General features: G+C 45.1%; 1 protein-coding gene and 1 long non-coding RNA gene across 2 annotated transcripts in view; one reads left to right on the plus strand and one right to left on the minus strand.

Moving 5' to 3' along the window:
• Window positions 1–13,753, plus strand: part of Kcnmb2 (potassium calcium-activated channel subfamily M regulatory beta subunit 2) — a 281,231-nt gene that overhangs the window by 165,826 nt on the left and 101,652 nt on the right. The gene's annotated exons all lie outside the window — the stretch shown is intronic.
• Window positions 4,990–9,398, minus strand: LOC128105967 (uncharacterized). The gene is made up of 3 exons (XR_008216554.1): window positions 9,051–9,398; window positions 6,573–6,695; window positions 4,990–6,118 (listed from the first exon to the last, which is right to left on the minus strand). It is a non-coding gene; the product is annotated as an uncharacterized LOC128105967 (long non-coding RNA).

Consider the following 13,753-nt stretch of genomic DNA (forward strand, 5'->3'; position numbering starts at 1 on the left):
CAAAAGAAACACTAGCAATCATATCTCAGTCAACTGAGAGCCCCTCTTCCATGAACTGTGTTGGTTTCATTCCTTAGTCCCTTTCACTCTTACCGTAAAGCCCCTAGAAAGCAGGCCCTATCCTTGGTCCTGTTAGTGCTCCCCCTTAGAAGAAATTGAAACTTACTTAGTAAGAGGTTAAATAACTCCAGACGTGGTCATTGAGAATGAGGCAAGCACTTGAATGCTGGTCTGTCAGATGTGTGGTTCTTAATTACTAAACAATATGGCGTGGGTTAATCTACCAGTGAGTAAAGGAACGAGTGAATGAATAAATAAATGATGTTCTGATGTCGTTCTCTATCCACGCCTTTCTTATCAACATTCTCAGCAACAATCCCTGATTTATAAGAAGCCTAACTCCCCTCATAGGTTAAAGGAAACAAAAATAGCACTGTACAAGTCCTATTTAAGGGAGGAAGAAGGAAAATCGACATGAAGGAAAGGAGTCTTTGCAAACTCCCAGATTTGGAGCTGAAGCCAATTTGTTAGTTTGTAAATGCAAGTGCTGTCTCTGCTTTCCACTACTCTCTTTTATGCCTTTAAAATTCAAACAGGAGGCTTAACATCTGTTCAGTGTATTAGAAAATCAGGAGGGCTACAAACACCAAACTCAAGACATACTGGATCTTGCTGAATGTTTCTGGTTGCTAGGCAACAAGTCTTCCTGATTTCCAGGTATCCTGGCTAAGTCACCTGTGCTTGGCTATGAGAAGTGTTGAACTGAACATCTAGACTACAACAAGTGTTGAAAGCAAAACATAGAAGATGGTGTTGAATTTTGTACAGGTTTTCTGAAGCTAGGTCTTAGGGCAGGGCAATTGCAAAAGCTGGGGTAACACAGAGTTGTTCTAGAATCACGTTGCTCATTTGGTTAAGCTCGGTGACTTTAAAAAAAAAAAAAACCAGAATTGCCGGGTAGTTAAAGCTTTCTAAAAAACCAACAAACACACTGACGTCTCAATCGCAATGGTCTTGCTTGCCCTCTTCCCAGGATTTCACTTGTAGTGTAGTGCTCATTCAAGGAACTCCACATATATCTAGTTCCATCCCCATCTCAGTTCTAGAAGGGAAATGTTTTGAGCATTTTTACAGCTAAAGCATCTGGGATCCCATGGGTAAAATTCCTTTCTGGAATTCATTCTTGGGTGCCACAGACTTTCAGAGGTGCCACAGATCAAACACGCTTTCTACCACAGGCTCTTACACCTCAGGCCAAGCCCTAGAAATACATGTTTCCTTTTTCTGAAGCCTACTGGAGCCTGACTGTCCTAACCAGGCACTTGTGCCTTTTACTGAGCTGACTTGTCTAGATCCCTCCCAGCCAGGGCCATGTGGTCTTCAAGAGTCTGAAGGAATGCAGTTAACCCTGAATACCACACCAAGGCAGGAGGAAACCCAGGAAAGGATGCCTGGGCACCCTCAAGCTGTGGAGTCAGCAAAGCACAGCTCCAGCTCATGCACAGAGTGAGCAATGCTTTCTTGAGTCCTGGGAACATTTCCTTTAGAACTTCCCTGGAGTGCTTCTCCCACCCTAACACAGTCCTTGAACTCCTCACATCCAAGCTGGGAGAGGACCCAGAGTAGTGTGGGACACTGAGGGCATGCTTCTCAGGCACCTGCTTCCAAACCATCATAGTCCTGAGTTACAGAACTGTATGTCAGCTAGAGGAAATCAGAGGCCTGAAGATGTGGCTGTTATCAGTGGCTTCCCTTGGCAGTGTGTGTGTGTGTGTGTGTGTGTGTGTGTGTGTAGATTCATCTCCACAGAACTGACTGAAGCAGGAAACAAAGCTTGGAGGGTTTCAGCTAATTTTATTTTACTATTACTTCCCGTTGTAATGTCAATATTATAATTCAGGCTCCTGGCTTAAGGTCTGGCCCTTCTAATGCTTCCTCAGTCACACCCATCATGTGATCATTCTTCTTTCTGACCCACATTTAATAGGCATTGGTGGCCTGCTTGTGTGTGAGCAGCTGGAGACGCACTAAAGAACTGGATGGACATGGGTCCTATCCTCATGGAGATGCTGTCAATTCCCCATCAAAGTATAAAAACTCAGGATACAGGAGGCATTTTGGGTTAGTTTTATTCGGGGCTTAGAAACTTTGTCCATTCAGAGAGGCTTTTTCCTCGGGGGTCTTAGTCCCCCCAAAGAACAAGAGAATAAATGAGTCTTTGGACAGTGCAGAATGTTCACCTAGAACTCAAGGGATCCAGATGTCATCACTGTCATCTCTGATCGGCCAGAAGAAAAAAAAAAGGTGAAATAAACTTTTCTGTAATATTCTCCATTTACTGGAAATTTTCTGTCAGACTTAGTTGTAGGTAGGAAGCACTGACTCAGCATACTTGTGCTCTATTTGAGTCAACTGTCTGTCTAAACTTATTTCTCTATCTGTAAAATGAGAAGTGTGGATTCTGTGTAGTTATGGGAACTTGGGAAAAGCGATTGCACACTCTCACACTCTCAGGAGACACCAAGCACTCCGACTCCTTCATTCCAAGTGGCACTGGGTGGTCTGGGTGTTTGGGACATGCAACAGGCAGGCAGGAAGGTTGCTCTTCTAGCATTTAGTCCAGTGGAGAAATGCTAGGAATGACAGGTGACATTTACGACACACATATGGCACCAGGTGTTGGGACGCATGCTGTTTTCTTAAGAAGCCCAGAGCAGCTGAATCCATTCCCTTCACCTTACAGAAGGGAACCTAAAACCCAAAGACACCCAATCATGTGCCCAAGGCCACTCACATGATAAACATCAGAGTCAGTTCAGGACAACCCCAGCCACGGTTGCCTCAATCACAGTGCAAAGGTCGTTTGTATGCAACCTGGAGTTTTCCTGTTTAGCTTGCGTTCCAGAGCACACATGTGACCCGGAGTAGCAAAGGGTAGAAAAGGGACACAGGCTTACAGCTCTAGCAGGTTTGGAATGAGATGCAGAATCTACATTTGGTCTTTAGAATTTGTTACACTTTACACAGGTACACACTGAATTTGGAAAAGGGGGTATTGCATGAACTTTGATGGTAGATCCATGAACAAACATCTCCTCACTCCAGATAGAGCACCAGCAACAAACTAAAGAAATGATTCTACCAGTTTGACGGACCAGTGAATATATTGGGCTTACTTACAGGAGCATACATGGCGAGTTGTTAGTTACTTCCAGGACTGTGAGAAGCCCCATCCCAAGACAACCACATCACTAAAATGTCTCACTGGACTAATGATGGTACCTTTCCCATAGTGGCAGTTAACCACCTACATTCACTAGGCTAGTGCCTCACCTCCCAAGGTAGCTGGAACAAGAATTACTAACAGCTACAGGAAAGTACAGGAGAAAATGGCTGGAATCTCAGGGGATACCCTCCTAGGAGGGAACGTCAACACACCCACCACTGAGGGTGTCTCAAGGGTAGTCACAACTGCTTGAATTAAGATAACTATGACTGCTGTGCTCAGAGAACAGTGTTCCACATAGGGTAAGTGGCTCTTAACAGGAACAGAACTAGGTGATCTTAAACAACGCTCTGTGTCCTTGTACAATCAGGATAAGGTGGTTGACATGAGGTCTGCACAGCACCCCAGTGATCGGCGTGTGATGATGACGCAAACATGTCAGAGTTGCACTTTGCTTTAGGTTTTCATCCTACACAGGCAGACACTCAGAGTAACTGCATTTCATCCCTCCAGGTCCATCCTTTGCCATCCTATGTGGGCAGACACTCAGAACAACTGCATTTCATCCCTCTAGGTCCATCCTTTGCCATCCTATGTGGGCAGACACTCAGTGTAACTGCATTTCATTCCTCAAGTTTCTGAAGTCAAGCTGCTGTCAGTTATCATCAGAGCAGTTCTGTGAGGTTGGTCCTCAAGGATCCCTAATGGGCGTACAGTATAAGAGAAGTAATATCGCAGCTGAGAACAGAAGCTGAGCATACCTAGTCCCTGAGTCTCTCCCACTCCTTAAAGATGCTGTCCAAAAGCTCTAGAAGTCAAACAAACAAGAGCTGCAAGCTATCTCGTCCACAGATCCACATCCAGTTGTGGTTAAGATACATGGGACTATACTTCTGCTCAGCTGCCCACCTCTATCACACTTCCTGCTGTTCCAAGGCTCTTAGTAGGACCCGACTCAGCCACCCAGTAAACATGCCATGATGCCTTCAGCCACCCAGTAAACATGCTGTGATACCTTCACTCAAAGCTATCACTAGATGGTACCACTTAATAAAATAGGGATGCTGGGTACTCTGAGGATGACTGCGGATATAGCCCTGCAGCCCTTCTGAGAAAGCCTGTATGGAAGTACACAAATCAAACCCCAGAATGTACAAGGGTCTCATCATGACCCTGTGAGTGAAGCATGTGTCTGAATTGTTTCATTAAATTCTGCTTATGTTTTAAAAGAAAAACAAAATTTTTCATCATATGTGAAATCTTGAATTATTCTGATTAAGCTTAAGGTCTCTCCCTACACCATTTTTTCTATTGTCCATGAGAAATGTGGGGTATTTCCAAAAATATCTACTAGCCAGAAAACCTTGATATTGATTTGATTTTCCAAAGAAACGATTCACGGCATTGGTTAAGTTGCCTCTCCCTTCCAGGAGTCACAGAATCGGACACAGCAGCAAGCAGTTGCGGGAGGGGGGGGGGCTCCCCCTTTCTTCACTGCTCTTGCTCATGGTTTACAGTCTGCTTCCACCTTCCCTCGTTTATTCTGTCAGCAAGCATTCCTTCAAAGCTACCACTGCTTCAGTCTTGTGCTAACCCTAAACAACAGTCCTTCCCTCAGAGGTGCACACAGGCAGACAGACCCCAAGGTGCTCATAGGAAAACAGACCCCAAGACAGGTATATTACAAGTGCTCCGTAGGCTTCAGAGGGTACACAGTGAGTCATGGGGGAGAGGAAAAGCCACTCTTCCCTAAGCACCCAGGGAAATTTCTTTGACCTAGGTCTTGTAGGACCTGTGAGCACGTGTCCAGTCAAAACAGGGGAGGACACGTGGGAGGAGGGCAGAGCAAGCATACGATACAGGCAGAAGAGGCACCGTGTGGGGAGTAGACACGAGACAGGGCTGTGAGAGGAGGCAGCCCAGCCATGTACCAGGGACACGGAGCTGTTGCCACAGAGATGTTCTGGGGGTCAAATAGCTTGTAATTGCTGGACTGTGGCCAGGCTGTTTTACTCCAGTGTGAGCTTCACCACAACGATGACAGGATCGAGAATTTCTAGAACATCTACCGTGTGCCAAGGCTTGGCACAGCATCTGCCCCAGGCTGGGCCTCTGAGAAGCTGATGGGAGCCTGACCTTGGGACGAACAGCGGAAGTGCTCCTCTGTCTAGAAGAAGCATGGCCAGCGTTCTGAAGCTCTGAGTCCCTCAATGAGAAGGCTTGTGTCGCCCTGGTGGCTAGAGAGCCCAGAAGAGAAAGCAAACACTGAGCCCCTTTAGAGGTAAATTACAGAGGGTTCTGAAGGCGCTAGCCTACTTTCCAGTGTGAGGGCTTCAAAGAGAGGAAGAATTTCGGACTGATTTGAATAGCAGCTTGTGCTCCCCAGAGCTCTGTGCTGTGCTAAGCAAAGTGGCTGATTGTTGCCTCGTGTTTTTCAGAAACAGCTGTCTGTCTCCTTTTAGAGCTCTATTCTAGGGGGATTGCAAGAACCATGGGAGAGTTTAACTCTTAACAACTCGGCTTGGTTCATTAGGATAGGAGACATATAAAGAACTGATATTACTCCACCTGTCTGTCTGTTGGCCTGTCTGCCTCCCTGTCTGCCTTCCTGCATGTGTGCACGAATGTCTGCCTGTCTGCTTGTCTGTCTTCCTATCTCTCAGCCTGCCTGTCTATCTGCCTGTCTGCCTAGCTATAGGGCTGCCTGCCCATATGCATGTCAGGCTGTAGGCCAGCCTGAATGTCTCGGCACGCTGATGGTTGAGACAGATACTAAAAGCTCTGCCCCCGTGGATCCACACAGAAGTTCCGTGGTTGTTGCTCCCCTAACGTCCAAGTTCTTAGCACTGTGATGGATGTCCCGGGTGTGCCTGAGCAGTAATGATTCAGCACCTATTTCAAGGAGGGACAGGTTAGGACTGCTATCTGGACTGCTTTCCTGTCAACTGCATATTAACATAAATCTTAAAGCCATACTGTGCTGCTCTGGGTAGATTTATTGACAAACCCAGTTGAGACCTGCCTTCTTCTCCATGGGTGATATTTATTAAATGCTAGGTGCTTCTGGCATATTTAGATGTCATGTGTGTTTAGTTGATGGAATGTGATCTCTGTCACCACCAGCTCATGGTACACAATTAACAAAGAGCTGTTGGCTTCGTGAGCTTCCCTTTCACAGTATGTGACAGCTGAACAGAGCAGACCAAGACCTCAGAAACAGAGGGTCCATTTTTTAGGATCTTGGTGACCTGTGACCCTGATTGTCACTGGAATAAGCAGCCAGGTAGCCTCTCTTTCCCTGTATCGTCAATCCTTTCCCTGGTTGAGGGGAGGGAGGTGTCCTTACCATCAGCCATTCCCACCTGAGTACACAAGCCCCATTTAGCAAAGCCAACAATTTGTCAAACAGTCAGTGGTTCTTCTGGATTGGCAGTGGGCGGCTTCATCCCAGTGTACCAGTCAGGCTTCCCTAGAGGAACAGAACCAATGTATTAATGTGGGGGAGGGGTAGTAGACTGGCTTACACAGCATGGTCTGAGCAGTCCAACAAGGGCTATCTTCACACTAGAGAGGCTGAGGACCTGGTAACTCAATCCATGAGGTGAGCTGCCTCAGTCATAGTCCCAATCTCGTGCTGAAGACTCGAGAATTCCTAGAGTCACTCATCTCTGGTCCACATTTGGAAGCCAGAGAAACTCAATTCTGTCATCAGTGATTGGTGGCAGCATCAATGTAATGGGGTAGATGGGGTAGATGAACTCATGAACAAGACCCAAAGACAAGCAAACAAAAAACCGAAGCTTTTCCCTCTAAAAGGCACAACCCACATTCAGGGAGGATCTTCCTATTTTGATTAACCTAACCAAAAGAATCCCTCACAGGCATGTCAAGAGGCTAGCCTGATCTAGAGAATCCTCATGGGTATTCCCAGAGATGTCTCTCAGAGGTGACTCTGGATCCTGTCAAGTTGACAATTAATATTAGCCATCCTGCAGGTACATCCCATATGCTCTAGCAGAGTTCCTGGACTCTCTTCCCTTTGGTATTTCTGAGTTCTCAGTGTCAAAGGTTTCCACAGCACTGACACCATCAAAGCTTGGTCAGTGACTCTCCATGTTGGAGATCTGCCTGAGGGTGACTCTGTATATGTCAGGGACTTGCTAAGTATCCACATGTTGTCTGTCACAATCCTAGGCTTTAGTTTTCACTTTGCCACTGGAATTACAAAAATGAAGGAATAAGACATTCATTAATTCCAGTAAATTAGAATAGTGGATGCATGTGGTAATGCTTTTAAAAGTTGAAGTATTTTATTATATATATTATGAAGAAAAAAGTTATTGAAAAAAAACCAACAAAATGACCTTGTGAGTTAAAAACCATGTCCTCTCCACTTTGATTACTGAGAAACTGAGTTTCAAAGGAGGCAGCGCTCCTGTGAGTACAGAGCTGGTTAGAGGCACAGCCGGACCTAGAACCGACACTCCTTACCACCACAATGCCTTGGAATAACTTGGGGTCAGAGGGTTCCCACGCACTTGCACAGTGGTGACTTTGAAGGTGCTCGAACACCTTGAGCCCGGTGGCATCTGACCCGAGGCCAGAATGTGAAGCCCCTTTAGGAACATCACTTCTTCCAGAACATGGTTCACTTGAGAAAAAGGGTCTGAACATAACATAGTCAGCTTTTCCCTCCAGGCACTGCTTTATAAAACATAAAGCATTGTTTAGGGATAATAAATCAAATGATCACCTTGTGATCATCAGGCTTGTGTTGGTGTTTTATTTGGGCAAATTTTAATAACATTAAAAAAGCACTAGCTATTGAAGTTTCACCATGTCCAAGCTAACAAAAAGACAGACCTACATTAAAGATGTGTGTGTGTGTGTGTGTGTGTGTGTGTGTGTGTGTGTGTGTGTGTGTGTGTGTATTTATGAAATACAGATCTCAACATCAAGAGACTTCTGGGTATAAATGGGAAACCAAAGAGAAGAAAGCTAATGCTCTCATACTGTGGTGTTCTGCTTCATTTGTCCTTTGGTCCATGTTTATCAGGATCTTTGAGGGCCACCTTTCCTCAGGAACCAGGCCTCCAGCACTGCCTGGCCATACTGCTGAAACTATTTCTGATGCCCTCAGGTCCCCCAGAACTTTTCTTGTGCCATTTAAATATGTGTCCCTCAAGCTGACATTGCTGCAAGGTTCTCTTGTTCCTCCAAATAGTGATAAAGCTAAGTGCAGACATAAGTCAGTGTCTCTACCTCAGTATCCACATCCAAAGTCCAAAGTGTCCCCACGTCCACCCCTCACCCCAAGAGAAGTGGACAGCTGCAGCCCAGCACTCCCTCTGCTCACGTCAAATGAAATTAATTTTACACCTGGCGTTAAAACAGCAGAGAATCATCTTCTGGTCAACACAGTAATGTGTTTTGTGGCCCCTTAGAACTTACGAAGCCCACATTATCAGCTTATTCAGTGAGCATTTGTTGAACACCTACTGCATGGCCAGCAATCTATTATAAGATGAGTCTACAGGACACAAAGGTGTATGACAGCCTCAAGGTCACCTGCAACCCAAGCAGGTTACTGATGGGTACTTAGCTCAGGAAACAAAAGGAGGGCCAGAATCAGTTTGTCGGTTCTGATGTCTTTGTCTCGGTGGCTTCTGAAAATTTAAATTGAGGAGAGCTGTGGAAGCCTGGCCTCTGAACATGACATGGCAGATGCACACATAACTCAAAGCTCCTGTGGTTGCCTCTACAAACAAGATCAAGCCAGTTAGAAACCCCAGCATAGAGGAGGGAGGAGATTCGGATACCCTACCCCTAGCTGAGAAGCTAACAGCAGCTGATGGATGCTGAGGCAATGAGTCACTCTTCTTCGCATGGAGGTGGCCACCAGTATGTTACCCATGCTCCACAGGATGACCCCACACATGTGCATATGGGAAGCACTTACTGGAGTTGGTGGACTACAAAAAACAAAACAAAACAAAACAGAAGACATGAAGTTGGGAGACTCTGCCTCAACCAATGTGTTAGAGAGGGACAGAGGGAGACTCAATGTCAAACACACACATGTGCAAACATGCATATATGCATACATACACACATATATGTACACACACAGAGAATGACCAAGTGCATGAGATTTTATCCATCTCTGCTTCTGTCTAATTTTTTCCTTGAGGAAATCACCTTTTAATCTCCAAGTTAGGTAGAGTAGGATCATTTCCTCCACCTGACCCTAGAAACAGAAGATCAGAGTGAAAGCCCATGATGGCACTGGATGATTTTGTCCTCAAGGCAAATCAGTTATCTTTGGGGGCCCTGTTTTCTAGGTGTGAGATCAGAGGCATTGAAGATTAGCTGAGTTTTGAACTGGATGATAGTGTACCACTGCTTACAACTACGTGCTAAATTGAGATGTGAGGACTGAGAACATTTTCCGGGTTCTGTGTGCTGTGCCATGCTTTCTAAGGGACTCTGTAAGGTGCTGCAGTGTACTACAGGCCCATATTCCCCTCTGTGCCCTCACCTACATATCAGCTGACACCATAGAAACATGTCTCCTCTGTCTCAATAAACTCAGATTCGAGCATTTGAGGTCCCGGGTATAACAGGAGCAATTCCCTCATGAAACCAGATAAATCTCCAAGTGTTGGAAGGTGGGATTTAATGAGAATGAGGGCCATCTGGAGACAGTGATGGGTCACTAGGCTGAGAGACCCTCGTGGTCTCCAGGCCTGCCCTGTGATGATTTCCTGAACATTAGCACCCAGCCTGGATTAGATGGTTCTCTCTGGATTAGGAGCACAGCACTTTAGAGCTTAGCTGCCTCTTGCGTTACTCGTTCCCCGACAGTTCCTGAGACTCAGTCCTTCCTCGGCCCTGGGAAGGCAGGAATTTCTGAAGCAGGCTGGTCATGGACTAGCTAGCTAGTCCTGTGCCGTGAGGCAGTTGCAGGAACGGTGGACATTCTTGGTAACTCAGTTTCAGTATTCGTTTCAGCATGTGGGGACACCACATTCGACCTTTATCTCCAGGGACTAGGCAAGCAGGAGCTTTTTGCATAACACTTAGGTGGCAGCTGGCCCCGCTGGGGATGACAGCCATTTTGAAATGATCAGAGGGCAGTGTGCAGGGCTCTGCTCCACTGTGTTCCCTCCCTCCCCGGATTAGATGTCCTTTCTTTTCAGAGTTTTTGTCTCCTTACAAAACTTGACTCTGAGATGCTTATGAGTTTTAAGTGAATGAGTTCACGGTGCTTATATTTCTTCTGGTTTGACATTAAAGTCGTGATTGCGAATTAGAGACAGGCAGCATATTCATGGGCTCCTCTTATTTCCAAATCCAAATATTTCATTCCCCACAACACACACACACACACACACACACACACACACACACACACACATACACACACACACACTTTTAAAAAGAAATTGTCGAGTTGGAAAGACAGCTCAGAGGTAGAGGTGCTTTTCCTGGGAAGACCGAGGGGCTGAACTGGCTCCCCAGGACCAACATGGTGAAAGGGAACCAGCCCCCAAATGCTGCTCTCCGACCTCTGCATCACGTCATTCCTGTGCACCCATACAAACATAAACACATCATATTCACATATGTAATAATAGTAATAAATTAAATAAACTTTTAATTAGAAAAGGAAATAAAAAAGTAATTTTCATATAGTAAATTAGGTTTATAAATATATTCACTGATTTATTCCTTTTGGCATTTGGTCCACAAATTTTAGCACACATATGAACATATGAATACAATATAGCCCAAATACAGAGTCCCCTGAAGCCCACTAATATCCATTTTTGTTATGGAATCTCCCCCTGCCCTCTACTCATGCCTTTTCCAGAATGCCACATAAAAGAATCCCAGTGGTTACCTGTAATCTTGTCACTGTGGCTCATTCTGATGAGCGTGATTAACTTGCCTTCACTCATAGTGAAGGATCAGGGTTGGCTTTTTACTGCTGAAGAGCACCACACAATAGTGACCCATCCACGCTTGCACTTGGGTGGGTTTACCTTCTGGTAATAAAACAATCTTCTATAGTCACCCGTGTTTACACTCACTAAGTGTGTGCTTAGTTCTGAAAGAAACTGCTCTACAGTGCTATTTTACAGTCCTGTCTGATGGTACAGGCTGTCTCACTCACCCTGACGTTTTCCATTTCACCTAAACTAGACGGCCACCAGCCCCTGGGACTTGCTTGTCTCTGTCCCAGTCGCTGGGACCGACGCGGCTCGCCACTACAGCCTGCGTCTTGCGTGGGCGTGAGAGAACTAAACTCGGTTCCTCACATTTGCACAGCAAGCACGTTACCTACCAAGGCATCTCTCCAGCCCCTCCTTCTGGGTTTAACTCACATTTCCCACGTAGTTAATGAACTGATTGTATTTTCTGTGCTAATTCTGCATCGCTGATGAAAAAGGACTTGCATGTTTTACAAATCAAATTGTTCATGTTCTTCGTTTGAACTTTTTCTTACGTTTGAGTCTTTTACATACTCTGGATTTGAATCCTTTGCTGCTTGTGAATCACAAATATTTTCCCTCCATTTCTAGCTTGTATTTTCCTTCTCATATGAACTATAAATTATAAATGTTGGCGTCATGTCTAGGAACTCTACCTAATCCCTGTGTTTTTTTTCCTAAAAGTTTCAACCCATTATCTATTCTAGTCACTTGTATAATGGAGAATGAGGCTAAATTCGAGTTCTTCATTTGCATGTAATTGTTTCAACACCTTTGTTGAAAGAAAAACATCCTTTCTTCATGGAATTTTCTTTGTACTTTTGTAAAAAGAAATCAGTTGGTCATTGTTAGAAAATGCCCCCCCCCCCCCAGGCTCACATGTTGAAGGTTGAGTTAATCTATGAGTGAGTTCATAGCCAAGAGGGCTTTCAGAATGGGCTTAGTTGGAGGAAGTGTGTCCCTGGAATTGCGCCTTTGAAGGGTGGACTTGTCACTAGATCCTTCCCTCTCACTGTCTTTGCTTCCTGGAAGGTGTGCTGCGCTGCTTTCCTCCTCCCTTGCCTCCTCCGTACCTTTCCTCCGGGTCATGCCTTAGGCCCGCAGCGGTGGAGTCAAGCACGGCTTGAAACTGTGAGTCAATATCAGCCTTGCCTCTTTTAAACTGCTTTTCTCAGGGACATTGACACAGATCCAAAAAGCTGACTAGCCTGACTACCCTGCCCCTTTGTGTGGACGAGACTCTGAACTCGGTTTAACTCCTTCGATCTGTGTGTCTGTTCCTCATCAATGTCATACTCTTCCTCATCAATGTCATACAGGCTCAATCACTCAGCCTTCATAGTAAGACTTAGAACAGAATGGCATTCCTCTGATTTATTACTACTTCAAAACTGTTTCGGATCTCCTAATTCCTTTGGCGTTACACATCGCATTCAGAGCTGGGTTGTCTGTATTTAAAGCATCCTGCCAGAATTCTGAAGGTGACTGCCCTACATTTGCATATCAGTTTAGGGATAATCAACATCTTTACTGTATTGAGTATCAGCTTACGAATTCTCTTATTTCATTTCTCAGTGTTTTGTGTTTTTCACCACATAAATAGGTACATATTATTTTGAAGATTATTTTTAGCTATGAAGTGCTCAGGGTTTTTTCCTGTGTTGTTGTGAGTAGATGTGTTGGCTTGAATACTATTATGGCCAGGAAACATACTTTGTATTATTTCAGGTGTTTTTCAACTTGGTCCAGAATGTGGGCCATCTGGAAGTATTTGCCACATATGCTTCAGAAGGAACACTTCCTGTGCAGGGACAGGGCAGGACACTGCAAATGCCACTCAGACCATGCTGGTGTGTGGTCTTGCTTAGGACCTCCGATCCTTACTAATTTCTCACCTACGGTTTCTATGGATTGTTGATAGGGAAATTGTGGGACCTCCAACTATAACTAGGAATTTCTTTTTTATTATACTTACTCGTATGTGTGTCTCAGTGTATAATTGCACATACACCTGGTGTGAGCGTGGAGGTCAGAAGACAATTTGAGGGAGTCAGTTCTCTCCTTCCACAATGTGGGACCCAGAGAACGCAAGCTCAGGTCCTCAGTCTTGGCAACAGCCAGCCATTCCGTGGAGACATCTCACCAGCCCTGAATTTGTCTATATCATGTCTAAGCAACAGCAGGTTTGTATATTGTGAAACTTGTTATGTGCATACACATTGTGAACTATTACGTTTTTTAGTGAATTGACCCTTTATCATGAAATGAACCATTCCCTAGCCCTGATAATTGATGCTTTCAGACATTAATGCAGCCACCCCAACGCTCTCTAGATCAGGGTTTGCATGACAAAGCATTTCCACCCTTTGCTTTTACCTAGTTGCATCATTTTGTGTGAAGTTTCTTTTTCCTGTTCTTATTAAATTTGTTTTTTAGATGTGTGTGTGTGTGTGTGTGTGTGTGAGAGAGAGAGAGAGAGAGAGAGAGAGAGAGAGAGAGAGAGAGAGAGAGAGTGTGTGTGTGTGAGAGAGAG

Source organism: Peromyscus californicus, unplaced genomic scaffold, assembly GCF_007827085.1.
Source record: "Peromyscus californicus insignis strain IS unplaced genomic scaffold, ASM782708v3 Scaffold_9__1_contigs__length_137607984, whole genome shotgun sequence".
Lineage (NCBI taxonomy): Eukaryota > Metazoa > Chordata > Mammalia > Rodentia > Cricetidae > Peromyscus > Peromyscus californicus.